This window comes from Coregonus lavaretus (genome assembly GCF_964263955.1).
Source record: "Coregonus lavaretus genome assembly, chromosome: 1".
Classification (NCBI taxonomy): domain Eukaryota; kingdom Metazoa; phylum Chordata; class Actinopteri; order Salmoniformes; family Salmonidae; genus Coregonus; species Coregonus lavaretus.
This window is the reverse complement of record NC_139988.1, coordinates 48,870,127-48,897,577: the sequence shown is the minus strand read 5'-3', so window position 1 is coordinate 48,897,577 and position 27,451 is coordinate 48,870,127. Positions and strand designations below refer to the sequence as shown.

Sequence of the window (27,451 nt, the reverse complement as noted above, 5' to 3'; positions counted from 1 at the left end):
GCTTCATCCAACGAACCATGGCGGAGTTAGTGCCTACAAAAAGACAACATTACTATTGCTCTCTATTGATGAATGGCAACAACAACAAAATCGCTAAGGATCACGGTGAAAGTGGCCATAACTAGCAAAGGATTATGGTCGATGTATTCATTTTCATCCTGCCTGAGAGAGCAAACCAATGATTTATATAAACCCTGGATTGCTGAAGTTATGTATTGGCCATTGAGAGTCTTTGAAGCCACCGGTCGGCCATACTAACACTCCCCAGTTGGAGCAGTCCGCCATAGGAATGAATGGAATTCTATAGTATTTCAATTAAATGTTTCAAGGATGAAATTACATGTATTTAAGTTGTTTTTTTTTGTAGTGGGGACAGAAACATTACTACTCTCTAAAATAAATACTTTAAGGAAAATGTTTGTATATATCTTTTATATTTTTATGTTTAGCTTACATAATATAATTTAAAAGTATGCGTGAAGTTGTCTGTAATATAATAAATGTGTCAAAAACAAATGTAGACATTAATGCATTTCTATAGCTTCCCAAATCTTTTTTACAATGAAGGAGTACCAATAGGCGATATGCACAGGCGAGCATGACGTATTTCCGGTTCAATCTCAGGATGGATGTAAACTTCCGGTTATTTACATTTTTTTTTATTACATTTTAGTCATTTAGCAGACGCTCTTATCCAGAGCGACTTATAGTTAGTGAGTGCATACATTATTTTTTTATTTTTCATACTGGCCCCCCGTGGGAATTGAACCCACAACCCTGGCGTTGCAAACGCCATGCTCTACCAACTGAGCTACATCCCTGCTGGCCATTCCCTCCCCTACCCTGGACGAATTGTGTGCCGCCCCATGGGTCTCCCGGTCGCGGCCGGCTACAACAGAGCCTGGATTCGAACCAGGAACTCTAGTGGCACAGCTAGCACTGCAATGCCTTAGACCACTGCGCCACTCTGGAGGTTATTGTAGAATGCTGTGCTACCGTATGCTAGCATTGAATGCTTGTCGTCAAAAACATCAGAAACTGGTCATTTTCGTCGTTGTTGTTGTTTATCTTAATGTTTATGTTAATGTAAGACTTCGTCTTGACTTATAACACGATGATGTGTAAACGTACGAAAGTGTCCTTTCAAAAACGGGATGACAGCTCTTCCAGCCATCTTCTAGACATCGAACAGCGATTAATAACATTTATTTCGCAACACATTGTAGTCTGCCTATTTAATTGGACTCTGCATGCCGGAGTAGCATCTGGTTTGGGCTTCACTACAACCATGGCATCCACAGGTCCTGGCTTCACTCCCTATATATTTATGAGATGGTATTAGGAGAGATGCTAGTATGCATGTGACACAACTGTCTGGTATTGAAATGATATAAACCATTGTTCGTGGTTTATGCCACTTCTGCTCTGTTTCAGTGCACGAAAGTACAGGAGGGACGACAGACATGCCACATTCAGAGTAATGGGCAGGCTGATATAGTAATGCAACCAAATGATTGCATATCCCACACCCAGCCACACAGGAACAGTAGCTTTTAACAAGCACAACTGGCTGTGAATCACGCAATGTCATCTGAAATACACAGAAGCATAATTTAATGGGTTTTGAAAGATGAGGGTCTACAGCAGCAGGAGTAGGAGCAAAACTTGTTCTTTCTACTTTTACTGGTGTAAGCAACTTATCTACTGTCTCGTGTCACTTTTGTGCTTTCTGCATCACTTTCATACTGTCTTGCACCACTTGGCTATACTGTCTCCCACCACTTACCTATTTTCTTGTGCCATTTACCTACCTTCAAACAGTATTGGCAGAGCAGTAGGTGAGTGGTGCAACATTGTAGCCTAGTACCAATAACAGTAGAGTGAAGGTTTTGCTCCTAATTCCTCTTGAAAAGTAGAAACATCAAGTACAAAAGCAAGGAAGTTGGGCCATATGTTTATAAAGAAAGAAGTAAAGATGACAGGACAGTTTTGAGTAGAACATAAGCAGTTTGAAGAATAGCTGAGTGGAATATGTTACTGTCATTGCAGTCATCAAGTCAGGAAAAAGTAGTAATCTCATTATGGTTTACATTTCAAACCAAACTCCAATTTGTTTACAACAGACCCAACAACAAAGCATGGCAATTCCCACTCAGCTACCCTGGTCTGTATTAGGATACCACTGTTCAGCTATCGTGAAAACCACTAAAGTTCTAGTGTTTACTTAGCAATGGCAATCAAAGCTGTGGTAACATTAAACGAGTAAAACGTGTTGAACGGAACCTTGAACAAGTTCAACAGAACTTTGAACGTGTCACTTAATCTAGTCCTACTCTCAGCTGGTGTGGTGGCTTTAGTTTCTTCATTGAGTGGTAGCAGTGGGCTCTCACAGAGATCTCATTTGTAGCCCTGTTTTTACCTGATACTTTCATAAAAGTACAAAACACATGAAGTGAGAGGTATATACACATGATTCAACTTTATTTAAAGCATGATTAACCTGAAGCAGGACGGAGTCATGACTTAAAACACCAAAGCAAGGCTTCTAGCTCAGGCTAGCTAGCGTTAGCATATTACCTTCAAAGTTGCAAAGAAAATAAGAAACGTAAAATTTGAAGCCTTTATCCAGTTTGCTACGTGGTGTCGTACTGGATGTTCGGACGATCCTCCGTATATCATTAACAGATACTTTAGGCAACTCCAGCAAATACCTTGTAAACTTCATCTCTGCCATCATAACGGTCTACTGTCACTGTCTAATGTTATTTTTTCTTTTCGGTAACCGGAAATGCCCAAGCATCCTTACGCCAATGCGGAAGTGATGCGTGCATAGAGCCTATTTGTAAATCGCTCTGGATAAGAGCGTCTGCTAAATGACTTAAATGTAAATGTACCAAGATGAATGCGCGGTGACTTTAATACAGCGCCCCCTGTCAGTCATCAAGGGTTTATACACATCATTTGAGTCAACCTTAATGTCTATGGAGCCTCCTCGCAGCCTGCCGGGCCCTTGATTGGTCTGCGTCAGCACGTGGTTCTGTGTGACGACAAATGTAGTAGTCAGAATGGATCACTATTAAATATCTACATTTGTAGCGAACTTTAAAATAATTCCCTGTGGGGATGGAACTTGATCATAATAAACACATTTTTGGGGTTTGGCCGTTCTGGCGATCGTAATTTACATAGGCTTTCTAGGGCAGACAAGGGCTTTTGGCACCGTTAGGTTGCTATGCAGTAGCAGACCAGCAGAGCTCGTGACTTCACCCTCCAGACCGGACACTGGAGGCCTGATACAGACACGCCTGGTGCCCAAATGGATGACGTACAGTGGGGAAAAAAAGTATTTAGTCAGCCACCAATTGTGCAAGTTCTCCCACTTAAAAAGATGAGAGAGGCCTGTAATTTTCATCATAGGTACACGTCAACTATGACAGACAAATTGAGAAAAAAAAATCTAGAAAATCACATTGTAGGATTTTTAATGAATTTATTTGCAAATTATGGTGGAAAATAAGTATTTGGTCAATAACTAAAGTTTCTCAATACTTTGTTATATACCCTTTGTTGGCAATGACACAGGTCAAATGTTTTCTGTAAGTCTTCACAAGGTTTTCACACACTGTTGCTGGTATTTTGGCCCATTCCTCCATGCAGATCTCCTCTAGAGCAGTGATGTTTTGGGGCTGTCACTGGGCAACACGGACTTTCAACTCCCTCCAAAGATTTTCTATGGGGTTGAGATCTGGAGACTGGCTAGGCCACTCCAGGACCTTGAAATGCTTCTTACGAAGCCACTCCTTCGTTGCCCGGGCGGTGTGTTTGGGATCATTGTCATGCTGAAAGACCCAGCCACGTTTCATCTTCAATGCCCTTGCTGATGGAAGGAGGTTTTCACTCAAAATCTCACGATACATGGCCCGATTCATTCTTTCCTTTACATGGATCAGTCGTCCTGGTCCCTTTGCAGAAAAACAGCCCCAAAGCATGATGTTTCCACCCCCATGCTTCACAGTAGGTATGGTGTTCTTTGGATGCAACTAAGCATTCTTTGTCCTCCAAACACGACGAGTTGAGTTTTTACCAAAAAGTTATATTTTGGATTCATCTGACCATATGACATTCTCCCAATCCTCTTCTGGATCATCCAAATGCACTCTAGCAAACTTCAGACGGGCCTGGACATGAACTGGCTTAAGCAGGGGGACACGTCTCGCACTGCAGGATTTGAGTCCCTGGCGGCGTAGTGTGTTACTGATGGTAGGCTTTGTTACTTTGGTCCCAGCTCTCTGCAGGTCATTCACTAGGTCCCCCCGTGTGGTTCTGGGATTTTTGCTCACCGTGCTTGTGATCATTTTGACCCCACGGGGTGAGATCTTGCGTGGAGCCCCAGATCGAGGGAGATTATCAGTGGTCTTGTATGTCTTCCATTTCCTAATAATTGCTCCCACAGTTGATTTCTTCAAACCAAGCTGCTTACCTATTGCAGATTCAGTCTTCCCAGCCTGGTGCAGGTCTACAATTTTGTTTCTGGTGTCCTTTGACAGCTCTTTGGTCTTGGCCATAGTGGAGTTTGGAGTGTGACTGTTTGAGGTTGTGGACAGGTGTCTTTTATACTGATAACAAGTTCAAACAGGTGCCATTAATACAGGTAACGAATGGAGGACAGAGGAGCCTCTTAAAGAAGAAGTTACAGGTCTGTGAGAGCCAGAAATCTTGCTTGTTTGTAGGTGACCAAATACTTATTTTCCACCATAATTTGCAAATAAATTCATTAAAAATCCTACAATGTGATTTTCTAGATTTTTTTTTCTCAATTTGTCTGTCATAATTGACGTGTACCTATGATGAAAATTACAGGCCTCTCTCATCTTTTTAAGTGGGAGAACTTGCACAATTGGTGGCTGACTAAATACTTTTTTTCCCCACTGTATGTCGCACAGCTGAGAGTGGAGTGTTGAGACGAATGGATTCGGTTCAGTCAGTCGTCATGATCAACCCTTCCCAGGCAGATTAACAGATTATGTTCAATCATTTCAGTTCAGTCGTTCTGATGAGCCCTTCCCAGCTAGCAAATTTACGTGTGTCGCTAGAAACTTCAGCGAGAATTTGAAACTTGTCTTCCGAAGTTGGAACTTGAGTGTTCAGAATCATTCCACTTTTTTTCCCCGAGTAATTGAGTAATTGACCCCGGCTTTAAGTTTACAGCCACCATGGCGCAAAGAATCAATACTCAGTGTTCTCGATCCTCCAAACAAATTACTCCAGGCAAAAGCAACTGATCCGCAGTGGTCCGGAGCGCGTTGGAGTGCGTCGAGAAGCTGAGGTGTGACAGCGAGTTCAAAGCCATTTGGGCACAGTTTCGTGCCAGTGGCACTGACGCACCACCAACCCCAAGCAAACAACGACGTTATCTCCAGCAATACTTAGTGGACAGTCCAGTAGGCCAGCAGGACAGAGAAGAGACTGTTCTTGGATGAAGTCATTGGTGAAATGTCAGAACGATTCAGAGAACGCAACAGCCAACTGGTGGAGGCCCTGTGTGCCCTTGAACCAGAGAGCCATGACTTTCTATTAGATGTGAAAAAGGTGAAACCACTGCTGGATCTATGCAACAGATTTGGCGGAAGCTGAGTTTAGTGTTGCTCTGCAGTTTTTGTAGACTGAAGTCGCCTGCTATGGCTCCAATGAGGAGAAATGGACCCTACTTGATATCCTGCAACGATTCTCTGGAACTTTCTCCGCTATGCCGACCGTGTTTACTGCACTGACACATGGATTGACTTTTGGGGCGTCCACAGCTACATGCAAGAACTCATTTCCCACTTTGAGAAATGTGGTCAGTCAGCACAGAAGCATGCTACACCCGAGGAAAGCCCAACTAATCCAACTGGCATATGAAAGGGGATCTTACAAGAAGATTTGGGGGAGAATGGAAGGATTTATTATTCGGGAAGTTCCACAGAGCATCAAGGAGGCTGCAATTCTTCTGAAAAGGTAAGAAACAATCTAGCTGGTTGGTTTTGTTCAACATCTTGGTGATAAAGCCAGTGGCATCATTTCAGCAAAAACCTAGGGTACGGAATTTCAAAATGACTTCCTTAGCCTTGCTTTAATGTGTAGGGTGCTGTCCATGGTGCTGATATGTTTATGGTGTATTTTAATTTTGGGACGGTTCAAGTTCAATTTGGGACAGTTGAAAACTGCACTTCGGGACGGTCAGTTAGTCGTGAGCCCTGCCAGCAGCCTTCCATTGTCAATACCAGTGATAATAATAAATTGTATTTTGTGAAGTGGTTCCTTGCATCCCACAACACAATTTTCAGTCACTTTTTATTTAGAATTTTTTTTAGCCCCTTTTTCTCCCCAATTTCGATCTTGTCTCATCGCTGCAACTCCCCAACGGCCTCGGGAGGCGAAGATCGTGTAATGCGTCCTCCAAAACATGACCCGCCAAACCGCACTTCTTAACACCTGCCCGCTTAACCCGGAAGCCAGCCGCACCAATGTGTCGGAGGAAATACCGTTCACCTGACGACCGAGGTCAGCCTGCATGGGCACGGCCCGCCACAAGGACTCGCTAGAGCGCGATGAGCCAAGTAAAGCCCCCCCCCCCCCCCCGGCCAAACCCGGACGATGCTCGGATATAGGAACTTCAAGGACTGATCTGTAGACCTGTTGTGGTAGGTGATCTGCACCCGACACGTTCCTGATACGCAACCATTATGATCCAGTGGTAGTCTTTTTTAAAAATGTTCTAGTGAAATGATGTGAGGTGTTACGCTCCTGTCGAAGTTGTCAATTGTAAGTTGATATGGACTTCTCTGTGCATAGGCCTATGAAAGGAGCACAGAAACAAGTTAATTAAAATGTTGCTTATTCCCTCGAATGCCCAGTATCAGCCAAATCTAGCTGCACATTACAGCCAGAAGGATAGTTCATGATTTTGGATGTAATTTCATTCAAACCATTTCATCAAAGTTCAGTTGAGAGGGTCTCTCCTAGGATCAAGGGGATGAGCAGTCAGGAAGAGCTTCGATCCTTGACTTAAGGACCTGGCCACTGTCAAACTGGCCCTGATGATTGCAAACAGTGGCAAAGAGGTCCAAAACTGTTATCCGTGATTACATGAATACAGAAAACATACATTCTGTAGCCACGTATATTTTTTTATAAAGGACAGCTACTGAGAATTGCCATGTATAATCCCATTCTAGCACTACTGAGATGAGAAAGTCTCTCCTCAGATCCAGTGGATGGGCTATCAGGAAGAGCTTCAATCCCTGGTAGCTGGACCTGTTCACTCTCAAGCATTGGATTATAGATAGTGATATAGATCGTGACAGAGGTCATAACAGGTTTTTATAGTACATTAACACAGCAATGCTGATGTTGTGGCTTAGCGGTAACGTGCCAGCCATCAATACATATGCAATTAGCGCTACCCAAGGACCTGGGTTCGCCGCCCTGTCTCCCTATCACTATTTTCCTCCTGTCGTTGTATTTGTCAAAAATCCCAATAAAAATAATCATACAAATAAAATAAGCACACAACAAACATGCACAGCTGCATATCTTACTGTAGTTTGTTATAGTGGCTCCTGAAAGGTCTCTTCTGTACATCTCAATCTGGAATCTCAATCTTTGTTTCTCAAGTTCACAGATCTGCACAGATTTGTTTATACATGTGATATCAATTTAAATAATGATTGATCATATAGCCTGCTGACAAGTTCCCACTTCTCACACCCAGACTTATCTTGGTTATGCCACATGTAAACACACCTGCTTCTAGTCTAGTCATTAACATTTCAATGTATGGAAGCTTCAACATGGCATATATACAAGCTTTTGGAGGAGTACATTTAGTATTTATTAAATTCCTTTGGGCAAACATAACAGGTGGTAATGAACAGTTTTGCACATTGCTGTCTAGTGTATTTCAATTGGTTCATCGCTGCATGTACAGTACAAATGACCCATTTAACGTAGTTTCAATCTCCATCCTTAACACTAACCATGGTAAATGGACTGTTGTCCTCCCCAGGTAGACGTAGCTGAGGCAAGATGTCAGCCCGAGGAGGGAAGAAGAAGACCACCAAACTGTCCCGCTCCGCCAGAGCAGGGGTCATCTTTCCTGTGGGGAGGATGATGAGGTATCTACGCACAGGGACCCACAAGTACCGCATCGGCATGGGGGCACCCGTCTACATGGCAGCCGTCATAGAGTACCTGGCAGGTTGGTGTCTCACCTGAGTGAAAACACACACACATCTTTCTTCAATTCAGTTGTCTGTCCAATATAACAAGAAAAAATTTATCTAAAATATATACTGAATACAAAATATAAACGCAACATGTAGAGTGTTGGTCCCATGTTTCATGAGCTGAAATAAAAGATCCCAGAAATTGCCAATACACACAAAAAGCTTATTTCTCTCAAATGTTGTGCATACATTTGTTTACATCCCTGTTAGTGAGCATTTCTCCTTTGCCAAGATAATTCATCCACCTGACGTGTGGCATGTCAAGAAGCTGATTAAACAGTATGATCATTACACAGGTGCACCTTGATGAGAAAAAAACAACAACTTAATCCATTTTAGAATAAGGCAGTAACGTAACAAAATGTGGAAAAAGTCAAGGGGTCTGAATACTTTCCGAATGCACTGTATTTTTGTTCAGTATATGAATACTTTGTCTGAAGATTTTCTAATGACATTTTATTTGTTTAGCTGAGATTTTGGAGTTGGCAGGAAATGCAGCAAGGGACAACTCAACCAGGTACAGTATTATTCCCATTAAAATTGACAAACATTTAGAAAATGTCCTATGATGAACTCAGCCAAGTCAGTGTTTGTTGTTCCATTTCATTGCATCATCGTTACACTATATTATATTGCAGTATATTTCAGTGCCTAATAGGGATCCATGAAACTATGATGAAAGTAGTCCCTTTGTCTAAGGGTTCAGGAAGGTGCAGTTGACGCCATATGAATACTTTCCGAATGCACTGTACATAACACCATTCGATCATCATTGTGTTGCATTGTCAGGAGATACACTCCCTACAGTCTGGACCTGGACACTCCATATCTCTCTTCCAATGGAGGCATTTCTCATCCCATGACTCGCCAATCTGTTTACATTTTGTCATTGTACTCTTCCTGGACACACAAACAATGAGCCTGGATAGTCGGTCAAGGCATCTCTTTTTGGCCCCACCATGATGCATGACAAGCGCATTACGAAACATTGGTGCACACATACATTTATAACGTGCCCTTAAAAGGGTGGCACCTGCCATGGCCATTGTTGCACTTCTTTGTGCAGTCTGAAGGCCTCGTCCTTGTTCCTATAGCCACAGTCATGGAGAAAGTGCTCACACATTGCAAACATTTCAGAAATCTTAGGGCTGACTTTTTTCCCTCATCCAAAACTTTATACCATGAAAACTCTTTCAGTGCTGAGGGACTGGTGTGTCGCAGTATTGAGTCCACAATATTCAGTGCTTGCTTGATAACAACTTGTGACAAACCTGGAACTTGCATCAAATACTTTGGTATTGCTCTGGGCCAATTACCTTCAAGACATTATTGACCAATTATTTCCAAAGGACCTCTAAGTATCCGTGACTTTGTAACAGAAGTAGTTGTAACAGTGACCTTAAATTAAAGTAAAATAAGGTTTTAATATCTGAGACTGTCGTCATGCATTATGTAAGACATTTGCAATGATAAACTTTGTATATGTGCCACATAAAATGGGAGTTATTAGTTACTTCATTGTCAAGAAAAGAAAACAACTACGTATAAATTATCTAGGCTACAATTGTCACTATGATCAACTGAATATATTATTAAATGTAGCCTACAAATGTGAGCCTGTAGGACTTGTGCAACACTGTTTTCTACCTATATGATAAGTCTATGAAGAGAGTAATGATTAATACTGGGTTAATAAACAAACAAATAATCAAACAAAAGTTCCACCTGTAGCTGCATGGCCTATTACATTGACAAAAAGTAGCTGTAGATAGACATGTTGTTAGAAGGTAGAGCACTTACTTTAACTATGCAGCGATCGCTTTCGTTGTTGTCAACTACAATTGACGATGAACCCAAAACCGGTGCTTGTAGCGGTCTAATTCCTTATATCTGCTGGTTGGTCATCTGTCACTGGGGATGGGGATGGGTCCCTAAATAGGCCTCGTTTCGCCGGACTCTGTGCTTTCCTGAACAGACACTGGTACTTCTGGGGGTCAAGAAAGCCACGGCACACTTTTCAGTCTAACGCTAGAATTTGATCTTTCCTTCACAAAACAGCCAATTATTTCCACGTCATTGTACTTCTTTTATATTTGAGTAGAAGATTGCGACATGAGCCACATACTGCTTTTGAAAACCAAATCACTCAGCGTGACAGGTCCCGTTATCTCTTCTAAAGCCAGTGTGTAGTCAGGTTGCAATAAAGACGATTTATTGCAAAAGGTTGTTTGTTCCTCTTTTAGTTGTACAGTTCACCACAAACACGGCATACAGCAAAATATTGTGATGGGGTTTTAATCCGCTATTTCACGGCCATCCCCACGCACTGTTGCATCTACGACACTAACCTAATCTAGTTGGTTCTCGACGAGGCTAGGTACCCCGTTAGGATTATGCAGCTAACAGGTTTGAAAATGCAACACAAAAAATGTAAGTGCCTGAGCTTGACCAATACGTTTTTCTGAAAGTCAAACATGTCCTTTTACTGAAAGAATTCTAAAACAGTGTAAAATATATACTTTTCCCCAAAAGGTTTTGAGGTCCAATAGGGACCGCATTGTAGGAATGACCCGGCTACACTATTTAGCTACTTCCCTCTCCTTATTGCGGCAAGCGGGAGCGAGTGACACGGTGCCCCGTGTCGTTGTGTTGTCGACTTGCAGTGCACACTTCCCATTGAGCAGTGCAGACCCGTCGCCAGACCTCAGTCTTAAGGGGGGCATATGAAATGCATGGGAGGGCAGGGCACAATTATTATTAGCCTACAGTACGTATATTTAATAATAAATTCCCTCAAGTGGGGGGGGGGCACAAGCATATTTGGGCGCGGGCCATAGGGGGCCTGGCCCGCCCCCAAAAATGCTTGTGCCCCCCCCATAGCGACGGGTGTGGAGCAGTGTAGACTATCACGGTGACATCCAGATGGTTACTATCAATAATACAAGTTATTTCTCGTATAGCCTGCTACTCAAAATAAAATCAGGTGAGATGGAACAAATTGGAAATGGTGTCCAAATCCAGACGGTGAGCAACACTAAGTTATTTCTCCCTCGCCCATTGACATATACATCACCTTCTTTTACAAGTTTTAACAAGTGCCATGCTGCTGCTGTTGCCAGCTAGCCAGCATAAACTAGAGGGAGAAATAACTTACTGTACTGACATGTCGCAATTCGACTCTCGCGGGGCGACAAATGTCATCAATTTGGGCACCAGGCGTGTCCGTATTCATGTATTGCACCTACGTCACTCGGTCGCGTCACACCATTGTTATGAGCGTTCTCAACCAGCGTGGCCACCATATGTCCGAAATAGTGTAGCTAGGTCGTTGCAATTGCGAAATATACAGCTCACCTCTGAGACACCCACCTTCTCCTCTGCCGGATCCTGAGCCTTTACCCTTTTCCTCTTCATCTCCCGTCTGGTTTCAAATGTATTTAGGTTGTAGTGGCAGGTGTCTTTCTGACTGGATGTGAGGTGGGCGAAGACAGATGGCACCTAGTCTGGGCTCAGTGGATTGTCACTTTTCCCTGTGTAAAGATTCAGGAGTTGGCATTAGCTAAAGTAATATGCTTCATGTTATTCTCATAGTACTTAGTTTAGAGCATGGGTCTCCAACCTTTTCTAGCATGAGAGCTACTTTTAAGAAATTAAACATCTTGCGAGCTACAAATTTTTTCTAGCTTTCAAATAGGCACATTCTTCTCTTCTACTCTCCCCTGCAACCCTTCCCAAGTCCTTGGCGTACAAGAGAACGTAGTGCACTGTTTTCTGCCAATATACCTGGTAAAATAATGGCTAATAAACAACTCTAATGGGGCCCTATAAAATTTGTGATTTTTTTCCCACCAAATTATGTTTTATATTTTCCTAAATTATGTTCAGTTTGATTTTTTCCTGGTTTTAGATTTGTTAATTTTTTCACTCTAAAAAGTACTATTTTTCATAGAGAAACAACTCAATTGTATGCTCTGAGTCAGTGTCAACGCTTAAATCACATCAGAATAACATTTTTTTTTTTTTAGGTCCGGAAGAAAGCTACCACATTTTGATTAGTGTTTAATTCCCCTTTAATTGCGCATCTGGCCCTTTAATTGTTTTTCTAGCAAGTGAGGAATGTGCCATCTAGTGATGGTTCTGTACTGCGGCTGCTCATTTCATGGCAAAGTTTGCAAATAATAAATAATAGATACAAATTATATACACTGCTCAAAAAAAATAAAGGGAACACTAAAATAACACATCCTAGATCTGAATGAATGAAATAATCTTATTAAATACTTTTTTCTTTACATAGTTGAATGTGCTGACAACAAAATCACACAAAAATTATCAATGGAAATCAAATTTAGCAACCCATGGAGGTCTGGATTTGGAGTCACACTCAAAATTAAAGTGGAAAACCACACTACAGGCTCATCCAACTTTGATGTAATGTCCTTAAACAAGTCAAAATGAGGCTCAGTAGTGTGTGTGGCCTCCACGTGCCTGTATGACCTCCCTACAATGCCTGGGCATGCTCCTGATGAGGTGGAGGATGGTCTCCTGAGGGATCTCCTCCCAGACCAGGACTAAAGCACCCGCCAACTCCTGGACAGTCTGTGGTGCAACGTGGCGTTGGTGGATGGAGCGAGACATGATGTCCCAGATGTGCTCAATTGGATTCAGGTCTGGGGAACAGGCGGGCCAGTCCATAGCATCAATGCCTTCCTCTTGCAGGAACTGCTGACACACTCCAGCCACATGAGGTCTAGCATTGTCTTGCATTAGGAGGAACCCAGGGCCAACCGCACCAGCATATGGTCTCACAAGGGGTCTGAGGATCTCATCTCGGTACCTAATGGCAGTCAGGCTACCTCTGGCAAGCATATGGAGGGCTGTGCGGCCCCCCAAAGAAATTCCACCCCACACCATGACTGACCCACCGCCAAACCGGTCATGCTGGAGGATGTTGCAGGCAGCAGAACGTTCTCCACGGCGTCTCCAGACTCTGTCACGTCTGTCACATGTGCTCAGTGTGAACCTGCTTTCATCTGTGAAGAGCACAGGGCGCCAGTGGCGAATTTGCCAATCTTGGTGTTCTCTGGCAAATGCCAAACGTCCTGCACGGTGTTGGGCTGTAAGCACAACCCCCACCTGTGGATGTCGGGCCCTCATACCACCCTCATGGAGTCTGTTTCTGACCATTTGAGCAGACACATGCACATTTGTGGCCTGCTGGAGGTCATTTTGCAGGGCTCTGGCAGTGCTCCTCCTTGCACAAAGGAGGAGGTAGCGGTCCTGCTGCTGGGTTGTTGCCCTCCTACGGCCTCCTCCACGTCTCCTGATGTACTGGCCTGTCTCCTGGTAGCGCCTCCATGCTCTGGACACTACGCTGACAGACACAGCAAACCTTCTTGCCACAGCTCGCATTGATGTGCCATCATGGATGAGCTGCACTACCTGAGCCACTTGTGTGGGTTGTAGACTCAGTCTCATGCTACCACTAGAGTGAAAGCACCGCCAGCATTCAAAAGTGACCAAAACATCAGCCAGGAAGCATAGGAACTGAGAAGTGGTCTGTGGTCACCACCTGCAGAACCACTTCTTTATTGGGGGTGTCTTGCTAATTGCCTATAATTTCCACCTGTTGTCTATTCCATTTGCACAACAGCATGTGAAATGTATTGTCAATCAGTGTTGCTTCCTAAGTGGACAGTTTGATTTCACAGAAGTGTGATTGACTTGGAGTTACATTGTGTTGTTTAAGTGTTCCCTTTATTTTTTTGAGCAGTGTACTTACTCATGATATACTTCTGACAGGTAAGGCTAATTTGCTGTTAACATTTCATTGAGAAGGTTTTGGGGAAAGTACTTCTGTCAACCCACAAGACATCACATCAATGGCTACACACGGAGTGATAGACAAACGCGGGCACCACACAGACAGGGGCAATATTGATGGAAATTAATTGGCAGATAGTGTTAGGTTTGGCTTTTTATGCCAATAGTGGCTAACCAGGAGTGGGATAATTGTGTTGATTAGATAGTAGCTGAGAGCTTGCTGTGTCTGACACAACGTTGAGACAGCCTATTGGGAGGAGGTCAGAGACCTGGCAGTGTGGTGCCAGGACAACAACCTCTCCCTCAACGTGAGAAAGACAAAGGAGATGATCATGGACTACAGGAAAATGAGGGCCGAACACGCCCCCATTCACATCGACGGGGCTGTAGTGGAGCGGGTCGAGAGTTTCAAGTTCCTTGATGTCCACACCACCACCAAACTATGATGGTCCAAACACACCAAGAAAGTTGTGAAGATGGCACGACAACACCTTTTCCCCTTCAGGAGACTGAAAAGATTTGGCATGGGTCCCCAGATCCTCAAAAAGTTATACAGCTGCACCATCGAGAGCATCCTGACCAGTTACATCACCGCCTGGTATGGCAACTGCTCAGCATTCAACCGTAAGGCGCTACAGAGGGTTTATTATCTATGTATAGTCACTTTACCCCTACCTACATGTACAAATTACCTCGACTAACCTGTACCCCCGCACATTGACTCGGTACCGGTAGCCCCTGTAAATAGCCTCATTATTGTTATTTTAGTGTTACATTATTTTATTTGTTATTTTATTTTTTTACTTTAGTTTATTTAGTAAATATTTTCTTAACTCTATTTTCTTAAAACTGCATTGTTGGTTAAGGGCTTGTAAGTAAGCATTTCACGGTATATGTTGTATTCGGCGCATGTGACAAATACATTTTGATTTGATTTGTTAATGACAGATTGCGGTGGAACACATGAAAATTGCATGTACTTTCAGAATTATTTGGTGAGCTACTCATAAGCAGTGGTGTAAAGTACTTAAGTAAAAATACTTTAAAGTACTACTTAAGTCGTTTTTTAGGGTATCTGGACTTTACTATTTATATTTTTGACTACTTTTACTCCCTACATTCCTAAAAAAAAATAATGTACTTTTTACTCCATACCTTTTCCTTGACTCCCAAAAGTACTAGTTACATTTTAAATGCTTAGCAGGACAGAAAATGGTCCAATTCACACACTTATCAAGAGAACATCCCTGGTCATCCCTTATGCCTCTGATCTGGCGGACTCACTAAACACAAATGCTCCTTTTGTAAATGATGTCTGAGTGTTGGCGTGTGCCCCTGGCTATCCGTAAATTATCCGTAAATTTAAAAAACAAGAAAATTGTGCCGTCTGATTTGCTTAATATAAGGAATTTTTCATTATTCATACTTTTACTTTTGATACTTAAATATATATTTTAGCAATTACATTTACTTTGATATTTAAGTATATTTAAAACCAATACTTTTAGACTTTTACTCAAGTAGTATTTTACTGGGTGACTCACTTTTACTTGAGTTATTTTCTTTACTTTTATTACCCCCTTTTCTCCACAATTTCATGATATCCAATTGGTAGTTACAGTCTAGTTACAGTCTTGTCCCATCGCTGCAACTCCGGAGAGGCGAAGGTCGAGAGCCATGCGTCCTCAGAAACACAACCCTGCCAAGCCGCACTACTTCTTGACCCACAATGCTCGCTTAACCCGGAAGCCAGCCGCACCAATGTGTCAGCGGAAACACCGTACAACTGGCAACCGTGTCAGCGTGCATGCGCCTGGCCCGCCACAGAACGGCCAAACCCTCCCCTAACCCGGATGATGCAGGGCCAATTGTACGTCGCCTCATGGGTCTCCCAGTCACGGCCGGCTGCGATCTGGGATCGAACCCGGATCTGTAGTGACGCCTCAAGCACTGCAGTGCCTTTGACCGCTGTGCCACTCGGGAGGCCCCTAGGTATCTTTACTTTTACTCAAATATGACAATTGGGTACTTTTCCCACCGCTGCTCATAAGTGAGCCGCGATCGACCTGTTGGAGACCCCTGGTTTAGAGTAAATGTAATAATAGTTGCAAGACTGATATAGCCAACTAGCTAGTAACGTTAATAGTGATATAAAAAAATACCTCCAATTTCCACTTTTGCAATTGAGATTAGGTTATTTTATTAAAATGCTAATATCTAGTTGATAAGCACATATGGATGCCCCTTACTTTGGCTGTAACTAGTGTGACACTTTTGTCATCTTTCCCAGGCTTCCTGGCTTCATTCCCTCTGCCGCAGTGTTGCCAATGTAATATTCATATGTGTCACCATACTGAATTGTAATTGGATGCATCATACTGCGCAATGATTGGTTAAGACCACCCAGGTGGTGAGGTCATTCTAAGATGATCATGGCCAGAGACACATGGACATGCAAGTTATAGCTAGTTAATAAAGAGCTACGTTTATAAATATCCTGTCGTCCTGCATTTTATTATTTTGTACAAAGCGTACAAAACAAGACATGGTGTCAGAGTAAAAGGACTAAAAGATGGATTTTGCTGGAGTTCCTTCACCTCGAATGGATTGGGGGTCTACAAATCTACCCGATGCATGGCGTAAGTTCAAACAGCATGTGGAGCTGATGTTCACGGGTCCTCTGAAGGAAAGAGGAGAAGAGGAAAAGTGCAGCTACCTGCTCCTCTGGATCGGTGAAAAAGGGAGAGACATTTACAACACATGGACACTTACCGAGGCTGAATCAAAGGTACTGAAAACATACTACGATCGTTTTGAAGCATATGTTTTGCCAAAGACCAATACAATTTTCGCTAGGTACAAATTCCATGTGAAAGTACAAGGCGCTAGTGAATCGTTTGAACAGTTTGTCACTGAGCTGCGTCTGCTTGTGAAAGACTGTGATTATGCAAACAAGGATGAGATGGTCAGGGACCGTATTGTATTTGGAATACAATCACCGCGAGTGAGAGAGAAACTTTTGAATGTTGGATCAGAGTTAACGCTGGACAAAGCTATCGACATAGCCAGATCTCACGAGCTAGCACAGGTTCAGATGAAAACCATTTCAGGCGGCAGCATGAGCGCATCACGTGAACAAGCAGTGCACGCAGTCAGGCAGACATCAAAGCACACCTCCAGTGCCCAGAGAGCATGTTTCAGAGCGGAGACAGACAGAACTCCAAAACAGAGCGACACAGACTCCAAACGCCCCAAAACATGTGGATATTGTGGATACAAAGTGCATGGCGAACAGGGGAATTGCCCAGCTAAAGGCAAACAGTGTACTAAATGTGGAAAATGGAATCACTTTGCAAAAGTGTGCAGAGTTTACCGTGGAAAAACAGTACATACAGTGAGTGAAGATGAAATGTCAATCAAAGAGTCAAATGCTGATGAACTGTTTATTGATTCAGTGACACAGAAAAGTCAGATATCAGAGACAGAGCAAGCCTTTGCTGACATTGAGATAGGAAGACAAGGCACAGAGCTAAAATTCAAACTAGACACTGGTGCACAAGTAAACATTATTCCTCTGAGTAAGTACAGAAGCTTGACATCTGAGTGTGAGCTACAGCCCACCACGCGCAGACTGACTGGTTATGGTGGTGAACAGCTCCCAGTAAAAGGCACATGCACTCTCAAATGCAAATACAAGGAAAGGGACATGATGTTGGACTTTTACGTTGTTGACACTCGAGCACCTGCAGTGCTAGGTCTTAAAGCATGTTTAGACATGGACCTTATCAAGCTAGTTTTATCAGTGACAGCACCAGTAGAGATAGAGAATGTCATGGAGGAGTTTGCTGATGTTTTTACAGGAATAGGACTATTCCCAGGAGAATGTACCATTCACCTTAACCCAGACGCAACCCCTGTGATCTACCCATCGAGAAAGATTCCACTTGCTCTCCGCGCCCGTCTGAAGAAAGAGTTGGAGAGCATGGAGCAATCTGACATCGTCACCAAGGTTACAGAACCGACGGATTGGGTCAACGCGTTAGTGGTGGTGGAGAAACCACGGACAGGCAAGCTCAGAGTATGTCTCGACCCAAGAGACTTGAACAAGGCTATCAAACGCCCCCATTACCCCTTACCGACGCTAGATGGCATCACACACAAGCTAGCGGGCGCACGCTACTTCAGTGTCATGGACGCCAGATCAGGCTACTGGGCTATCAAGCTCACAGAAGAGTCATCTAAGCTCACAACGTTCAACACACCGTTTGGACGCTACAGGTTCCGTCGCCTGCCTTTTGGGATTATCTCAGCCCAAGACGAGTTTCAGCGAAAGATCGACGAGGTGTACGAAGGCCTCGACGGAGTCGTGGCAATTGTGGACGACATCCTTGTCTATGGTCGAACCAAAGAGGAACACGACAGAAACCTCAGCGCGATGCTGCAAAGGTCCCGCGAGAGAGGAGTCCGGCTCAACCCCGAGAAGAGCACAGTCGGCGCTACAGAGGTCAGCTACTTCGGGCATCTTCTCACAGCGAATGGAATCAAGCCAGATCCGCAGAAGATCTCAGCCATAAAGGAAATGGAGCCACCAAAGAACCGCGCAGAGCTGGAAACAGTGCTTGGCATGGTCAACTACTTAGCCAAGTTCGCACCCAGCCTCTCCAATGCTAATGCACCCCTGCGTCAGCTGCTAAAGCAGTCCAGTGAGTTCCTCTGGGACAACCAACACGACATCGCTTTCCAGAAAGTGAAAGACTTGATCACGAGAGAACCAGGACCAATCCTTGCCTACTACGACCCCAACAAAGAGCTCAGACTCCAGGTGGACGCGTCAAAGTATGGACTAGGGGCAGTGCTACTGCAAGAAGGAAAACCCATCGGCTACGCTTCCAAATCTCTCACAGACTGTGAAATCAACTACGCTCAAATCGAAAAGGAGCTGTACGCCATTCTGTTCGGATGTAAGCGTTTCCATCAGTATGTCTATGGACGACAAGTCATTATGGAATCAGACCACAAGCCCCTCGAGTCAATCATGAGGAAACCGTTAGCCGCAGCCCCGCCAAGGCTACAGAGAATGATCCTTCAACTACAAAAATACGACTTCACAATCACTCACCGTCCAGGCAAAGACATCCCTGTCGCAGACACACTCTCCAGGAAGTTTCTTACCTACAAGGACAGCAGCCTCAGTGAAGGCATGGACATGCAGGTGCACACTGTGTACAGCAACTTACCAGTTAGTGACACAAAACTGAAGGAGATCCGAGCAGAAACAGAAAAAGACACACAACTCACACAGCTGAGGAAAGTCATACAGTCAGGATGGCCTGAGGAGAGGAGAAAATGCCCTCAGAGCGTCTCAGAGTTCTGGAACCATCGTGACGAACTATCACAGATCAACGGAATCATTTTCAAAGGAGAGAAAATCATCATTCCTACCAGTCTCAGAGAAGAGATTTTGACAAAGATCCATGCTGGACACATGGGCATGGAAAAGTGCAAACAGAGAGCACGGGACATTTTGTTTTGGCCCGGAATGTGCAAACAAATAGAGGACATGGTTGGTAAATGCCCCACCTGTCTTGAACGACGCCCCTCGAACACCAAAGAGCCAATGTTACCTCACCGTATCCCAGACCGACCCTGGCAGGTCGTGGCAACCGATCTGTTCACGTGGAACAACGAGGACTACATTATAACAGTGGACTACTACAGCAGATACTTCGAACTCGACAAGCTTCACAGCACCACATCTGCAGCTGTGATACACAAGCTGAAAGCAGCCTTTGCCAGGCATGGCATTGTAGAGACTTTAATATCTGACAATGGGCCCTGTTACAAATCAAATGAGTTTGAATCCTTCACAAAAGCATGGGAGTTCACACACGTCACCACAAGCCCACATTACCCTCAAAGTAATGGCCTTGCTGAAAAATCTGTGCAGATCGCTAAATCACTCATGGACAAAGCAAAAGCAGACAAGAGAGACCCCTACCTCAGTCTCCTTGAATACCGCAACACTCCAGTTGACAACTTCAAATCACCAGCCCAGCTGTTGATGAGCCGCAGACTTCGCTCAATCCTCCCCAGCACCAACCAGCAGCTGCAACCTGAGGTCGTCAGCTACAAGGAAGTGCATGCAAAACGTGCACAGAGACAGCAACAGCAAAAGCGATACTACGACAGGTCAGCCAGACCACTGCCACCACTGAACGACGGAGAGTCAGTTAGAATCCAGGAGCATGGCTACTGGAAGCCAGCAGTCGTCATCCAACCAGCTGACACTGAACGTTCATATCACGTTCGCACCGCAGAAGGAGCGGTGTACCGCCGCAATCGTCGTCACCTACTGAACACAAAAGAACAACACACTGACGAGATGAACTGTTCCCCTGAAAGAGAACGGGATGGACTAAACACAGACACAACACAACATACACCATACTTACCTGCAACACCACAAGAACTGTTGACTGACACAGAAGCATGCTCAGCTTCATATCACACAAGGTCAGGAAGAGAGGTCAAGCCTAGAGCTGTCCTAGACCTGTGAAATGTCAAAGGGTGTAGGCGGATCGCTGCCCTAAAAGAGTTTCCAGACTGTAAACTTGTTATTGAAAGTTAACTTGAAATGCTTTGGTATTGTATTTGTTTGATATGTTGAGATGTCATTGCTACAGTGAAAAGCTGAGTTGCTGAGAAATATTTGTTCTAAAAATAACAATATGCTGAATTATTGTTTGTCTGTTATGTTGATGCAGTTGGTGCAGTTTAAATGGTTACTTACCTCGAGTTCAAACTACAGAGCATATATTCAAAAGAAACGCTTTATTGTTCCACATATTTTTTCTTTTTTTTAAAAGAAGGGGGATGTAATATTCATATGTGTCACCATACTGAATTGTAATTGGATGCATCATACTGCGCAATGATTGGTTAAGACCACCCAGGTGGTGAGGTCATTCTAAGATGATCATGGCCAGAGACACATGGACATGCAAGTTATAGCTAGTTAATAAAGAGCTACGTTTATAAATATCCTGTCGTCCTGCATTTTATTATTTTGTACAAAGCGTACAAAACAAGACAGCCAACTTAGTGACTTTGTCGCTATATTTAGTGAGTTTTCAGACCCCTCTAGCGACACATTTTCAAAAAAGCGACTAGCGACAAATCTAGCGACGTTTTCTGGTGTTATTGGAGACTTTTGGAGACTCTGACGTGAAAGCACGTATCGTTCTTACTCTTCTCAACGAGCAGCGGGTGCTTTGTTACCCCCGTCCCAAAGCACTCACAGGCGGCCCAGTCCTCGCGCAGCGGTCACTCCCAACATGGCCAATTATGCAAATTAGGTGTTGACATCATTTAGCGACTTCTAGCTACTTTTAGGACAGCGAATAGCTACTTTCCTTACTGAGGAGTTGGCAACACTGCTCTGCCGCTCGTCATGTAAAGATAGCTAGCTACCTAACGTTAGCTAGTTGATCAGAAAGCAATTGTTGCTAACTGATGAATGTATCAATGCTGAACAAGTTCAATTTACTCAAGTTGATGATTTACAAAAAGACTGCATTGTCAGGTAGCAAACTGTGACAACTTACCAGACACGAAATGCCCACAGCACAATCGAGAGTGTGCGTCCATTCAGCCCTCCTTACTCAGTTTTTCCCTAAAGCTAGCCACCTTTGCCGACGGTTCTCAATCCGTGCGGATGCGATGGAAGTTAACCCCTTCCATTCCGGTGCGATTGTCACACCCGACAGCACAACCTATTACAGGCATGTTGGCTAATTCAGCGATTTAGATACAAGTTTTGAAGAAACTAATAACGATGCTGATTTCAATGGAACGATGTTAACGAGTTGGGCTTCAGTATTGCACGGCACAGCGAGCACACCTGTTCATCTTCTTCTTCAATTAGGTTTAATGGCGGTTGGCATCCAATTTGTTGCATTACCGCCACCTACTAGACTGGAGTTCAACTCCCTTATCTTTCCTTGAAAAATAAAATAAACCAAAGCAAATAAATATCCTACCATCTAACACTACACTCACACCTTCAAATCAAATCAAATCAAATTGTATTGGTCACATGCGCCGAATACAACAGGTGCAGACATTACAGTGAAATGCTTACTTACAGCCCTTAACCAACAGTGCATTTATTTTAAACAAAAAAAGTAAGAATAAAACAACAACAAAAAAAGTGTTGAGAAAAAAAAGAGCAGAAGTAAAATAAAGTGACAGTAGGGAGGCTATATATACAGGGGGGTACCGTTGCAGAGTCAATGTGCGGGGGCACACCCAAATAACCTTCAACACTACAACTAATAATTAACCCCACCCTTCTCCACTGTTTAAATACACTCACTCCTACCTCATGCCCTCAACCTGAATTTATGGGACATCACCACGTAACACTCCCTGTAACTCTTCTGCTGTCAAGTCTCGCACACCCAAATATCTCTCTGCAGCTGCCACCACCACCTCAATTTTCTTCGATGTGCGTTCCATCCCTGCAGTACAATTAATAACCATTGCTATAAACGCTAGAAATCCAATCTTGCTGAACCATATATCACTTTTTGGTTTATCCCTCTGTACTGGTACATCTCTACTACTCACACCATTTCTCTCAGAAATTCCTTCCCCTTGACCCATCTTCCTCTACTTTCTTCACTGCCTCCGCATATGACAACTTCTTCTCTACTCTTACCCTGGATACCTCAACCTGCTTCTCTCGCACTGGACATGTCTGATCCCCAGCCCCATGGCCACCCCTACAATTAGCACACACCACCACTTTCCCCACTGCTTCACACTCCTTTGTCTCATGCCCTTCTGCACACGTCTCACACCTTGGAATCTACCTCCTACACACTGCTGCCACATGCCCATAAGTTTGACACCTGTAACATCTTAAGGTTTTCGGCACATATGCTCGCACTGGATAACTTATATATCCTAACCTCACTTTCTCAGGCAAAGACTCAACTTCAAAACTCAAAAGAACAGACAATGACTCTTCTGTTTCCCCACTCTCGCCCCCCTGTTTGTGTCGTACCAAATGACGAGCATCACACACACCGGGAATCATCTCCTTCAGTTGGTCAACTTTTACATTCACTGCTACCCCAGTAATCACTCCTCTCAATGGAGCCCTTTTCTTTAGAGCGAAACAATTCACAATTCTTTCCCCCATTTGTTTAACTCTGAGCGCCTTCTCCCTCTGCCCAACAGAAACACAAACAATTATCACTAGACCACTTCTGGTTACCCTCACCGATTCCACTTTACCCAACGCTCTTTTCACCCATCTTAAAACCACAATTGGATCAGCCAAAAGGCAAGGATCCATTTTTTCCTCAATCTTCACTCCTACTGTCACAGACTCATCTTTATCCTGATCCGCTGTGCAATCCTCGGGCTCCGAGTACTTCACCACACCTTCCACCGCCGATACATCACCCTCATTCACTTCCATTTCTACTCCTGTCTTCAGCTCACTTTGCTTACATTTCATACCACTCTTCTTTAACAAACCTTCTCCCCTTTTCCTGCCATTTTTAACTGACTCAAACTCACAATCTTCCTCCATCTCTCTCTTAGACCTCCTCTGCCTGTCACGTTCGTTGAGTACAGGATTGGACCAAGGTGCAGCTTGGTATGCGTACATGTTCATTTATTCATTAAACACCGACAAAAACAACAAAAGCAACGTAACGTGAAGTTCTACAGGCTAAACATCAAACAAGCCAAACACACAGAAACAAGATCCCACAACATAGGTAGGCAACATGGCTACCTAAGTATGATCCCCAATCAGAGACAACGATCGACAGCTGCCTCTGATTGGGAAACACACCCGGCCAACATAGAAATACACAACATAGATATACACAGAAATTCACACCCTGACCAAACCAACTAAAGAAAACCGGGCTCTCAAGGCCAGGGTGTGACAGTACCCCCCCCCCTCAAAGGTACGTACTCCGGCCGCACCAACCTGACTCATTAGGGGAGGGTCCGGGTGGGCATTCAGCCTCTGTGGCGGCTCCGGTTCCGGGCGTCCTCTCCCTTTCTGCCTCCCCGTTGCACCCCTGGTCCGGTCTGGACCTCAGCGCGATGCTTCCCCTCTCAGTCCTCCCACGATGCACCAAGCCCTGTCTGGACCCTGGTGTGGGAGGCCCGGACCCTGGAGAGGGGCTGACGTCTGGGCCTGGACCGGCAATCCCCCCGCGATGCACCAAGCCCTGTCTGGACCCTGGTGTGGGAGGCCCCGACCCTGGAGATGGGTTGACGTCTGGTTCTGGAGTGGAGCCGCCGACCGGAGCTAAACTGTACCCCGGTGGATCGGACTGCTCTGGCTCTGGACTGGAGCAGCCGACCGGGGCTGGACTAGGCACCGGTAGAGCGGACTACTCTGGCACTGGAGTGGAGCCGCTGACCGGAGCTGAACTGGACCCCGGTGGAGCAGACTGCTCTGGACTGGAGTAGCTGACCAGAGCTGGACTGGGCACCGGTGGAGTGGAGTGGACTGCTCTGGCTCTGGACTGGAGCAGCTCTGGACACCGGTGGAGTGGACTGCTCTGGCACTGGAGTGGAGCAGCTGACCGGAGCTGGACTGGGCACCGGTGGAGCGGACTGCTCTGGCACTGGAGTGGAGCAGCTGACCGGAGCTGGACTGGGCACCGGTGGAGTGGACTGCTCTGGTACTGGAGTGGAGCAGCTGACCGGAGCTGGACTAGGCACCGGTAGAGCGGACTGCTCTGGCACTGGAGTAGAGCCGCTGCCCGGAGCTAGACCAGGCACCGGTGGAGCGGACTTCTCTGGCACCAGCTGTACCGGGCTGGGGACACGCACCACTGGACTGGTGTGAGGAACAGGCACGGGCCGCACCGAGCTGGGAACACGCACCACTGGTCTGGTGCGAGGAGCAGGCACGGGCCGCGCCGGACTGGAGACATGCACCACTGGTTTGGTGCGGGGAGCAGGTACGGGGCGTACCGGACTGGATACACGCACCACTGGTTTGGTGCGGGGAGCAGGTACGGGGTGTACCGGGCTGGCGACACTGGTTTGGTGCGGGGAGCAGGTACGGGCCGTACCAGACTGGATATACGCACCACTGGTTTGGTGCGGGGAGCAGGTACGGGGCGTACCGGGCTGGCGACACGCACCACTGGTTTAGTGCGGGGAGCAGGCACGGGCCGTACCAGGCTGGAAACACGCACCACTGGTTTGGTGCGAGGAGCAGGCACGGGCCCTGCCGGACTGGAGACACGCACCACTGGTTTCGTGCGAGAAGCAGGCATGGGCCGTAACGGTCTGTGAAGGCGCACTGGCGGCACAGTGCGTAAAGCCGGCGCATAGCCTGGTGCCTGCACGGACACACACTCCTCAAAGCGAGTACGGGGAGTTGGCTCTGCTAAACCTGGCTCCGCCAGCCTCTGTTCTAAGGCCCGAGCTCTCTGCTGCTGGAGGGTTAACTCCTCTCTCAGCTCCTCCTGTTGCCTGGCCAGCTCCTCTCTCCGTGCATCCACTAATTCCTTCTCCCTGTGGGCCTCCTGTAGCACCTCCCTCTGAAGGGAGAACTCCTGCTCCTTCCTCGCTATCAGCCCCCGTAAGGTGGTTGTCTCTTCTGTTAGAGCGCTAATCTGCAGGTCTCTCCGAGCCTCCTGCTGCTTAGCCAACCACCCCGTGTGCCCCCCAACATTTCTTTCTTGGGGCTGTCTCTCGGGCTTCATTCGTCGTCGGCACCGTTGGCGTTGCCGTTGATCCGGACTCCAGCCCTCTTCCATCACCTCACCGTAACGGACGGATTCCTCCTCTGTCATTTTCCCCCAACCGAGGAGGACATCTACTAATGTTGCTTCCCGCTGTGTCCAGGGTGTTTGCTCCTCCTGGGCACGCTGCTTGGTCCGTTGGTGGTGGGATCTTCTGTCACGTTCGTTGAGTACAGGATTGGACCAAGGTGCAGCGTGGTATGCGTACATGTTCGTTTATTCATTAAACACCAACAAAAACAACAAAAGCAACGTAACGTGAAGTTCTACAGGCTAAACATCAAACAAGCCAAACACACAGAAACAAGATCCCACAACACAGGTAGGCAACATGGCTACCTAAGTATGATCCCCAATCAGAGACAACGATCGACAGCTGCCTCTGATTGGGAACCACACCCGGCCAACATAGAAATGCACAACATAGATATACACATAGAAATTCACACCCTGACCAAACCAACTAAAGAAAACCGGGCTCTCAAGGCCAGGGCGTGACACTGCCTCTCTTTTTCCCTCTATTCCTCCTCATTCCTCCTTATGATAATACTGCATTTCTCCAAACCTATATCTGTTTCTTGCCTTCTCTAAGGACTCCATTTTCCCCCTCCTTTCCCTTCCGGCGTCTATTCTATCCTCGGCCTTGACCTCTTCATTGCTTTCCTCTTCTGATCCGCTGTCGTCCTCTCCTGAATCACCATCGTCTTCCGATCCCTCATCCGAGCTGTTATCCTCACTATCGTCGGGACTTACTCCCTTTCCAACTGCTCGTCTTTTCGCTGAAGACGCCATGCTCCACCCCTCAGTCGGTCAAGACGTTCCACCGAGGCCTATCCACCCGGTGTAAAAAGTAGCAGCTGGGATGAAGCTGATATTAACTGGATCAGGCCAAATTCCACACCTGTTCATGACATCAGGTGCAAATCATGAATAGCCTCTCCCGCCAAATAATGGTCCGACACAGCTAAAATTGTATTTTACTGCCCTCTGTTGGAAGGATAATGTACCTAGTAATTGGCACTGCAAAGGAAGTCGTTTATCCAAAGTGTGCTGTAATACCATAAATTCAGCACTATTGTACAATGTTTCGAATCTTTTCATCAGTTCAAACATAACTTGTAACTATTGTATCGACTGCCATATAATCAGCTAATTAACTGTCCATTGAGATGATCAACCATAAGCAATAAGGCCAGATGTGAACATACAGTACCAGTAAAAAGTTTGTCATCAAGGCAAAGGGTGGCTATTTGAAGAATCTCAAATATAAAATATATTTTGATTTGTTTAACACTTCTTTTGGTTACTAAATGATTCCATATGTGTTATTTCATAGTGTTGATGTCTTCACTATTATTCTACAATGTCGGAAATAGTCAAAATAAATAAAAACCCTTGAATGAGTAGGTGTCCAAACTTTTGACTGGTACTGTATGTAGGTACAAATAATGAAATAGTGGCAATACAAGGTCCCATTAATATTTATAATAAGGAAGAAGGATAATTGTTACAGTATCACCATACTACTTACCCTATATAATAATAGGCCAGGGCAGAGGATGCCCTATGAGG

General features: G+C 45.1%; 1 protein-coding gene and 1 long non-coding RNA gene across 3 annotated transcripts in view; one reads left to right on the top strand and one right to left on the bottom strand.

Moving 5' to 3' along the window:
* Positions 1-7,853: 7,853 nt before the first annotated feature.
* LOC311130303 lies at positions 7,854-22,098 on the bottom strand. Its single transcript, XR_014613346.1, has 4 exons — positions 21,695-22,098; positions 11,637-11,797; positions 10,068-10,254; positions 7,854-8,252 (listed from the first exon to the last, which is right to left on the bottom strand). It is a non-coding gene; the product is annotated as an uncharacterized lncRNA (long non-coding RNA).
* Positions 8,150-27,451, top strand: part of LOC311130276 (core histone macro-H2A.2-like) — a 39,618-nt gene continuing 20,316 nt past the window's right edge. For both annotated transcript variants that reach the window (XM_084163003.1, XM_084163001.1), the window contains exons 1-2: positions 8,150-8,239; positions 8,736-8,784. The gene's annotated coding sequence lies outside the window, so the exon portion shown is untranslated. The remainder of the gene's footprint in view (positions 8,240-8,735; positions 8,785-27,451) is intronic.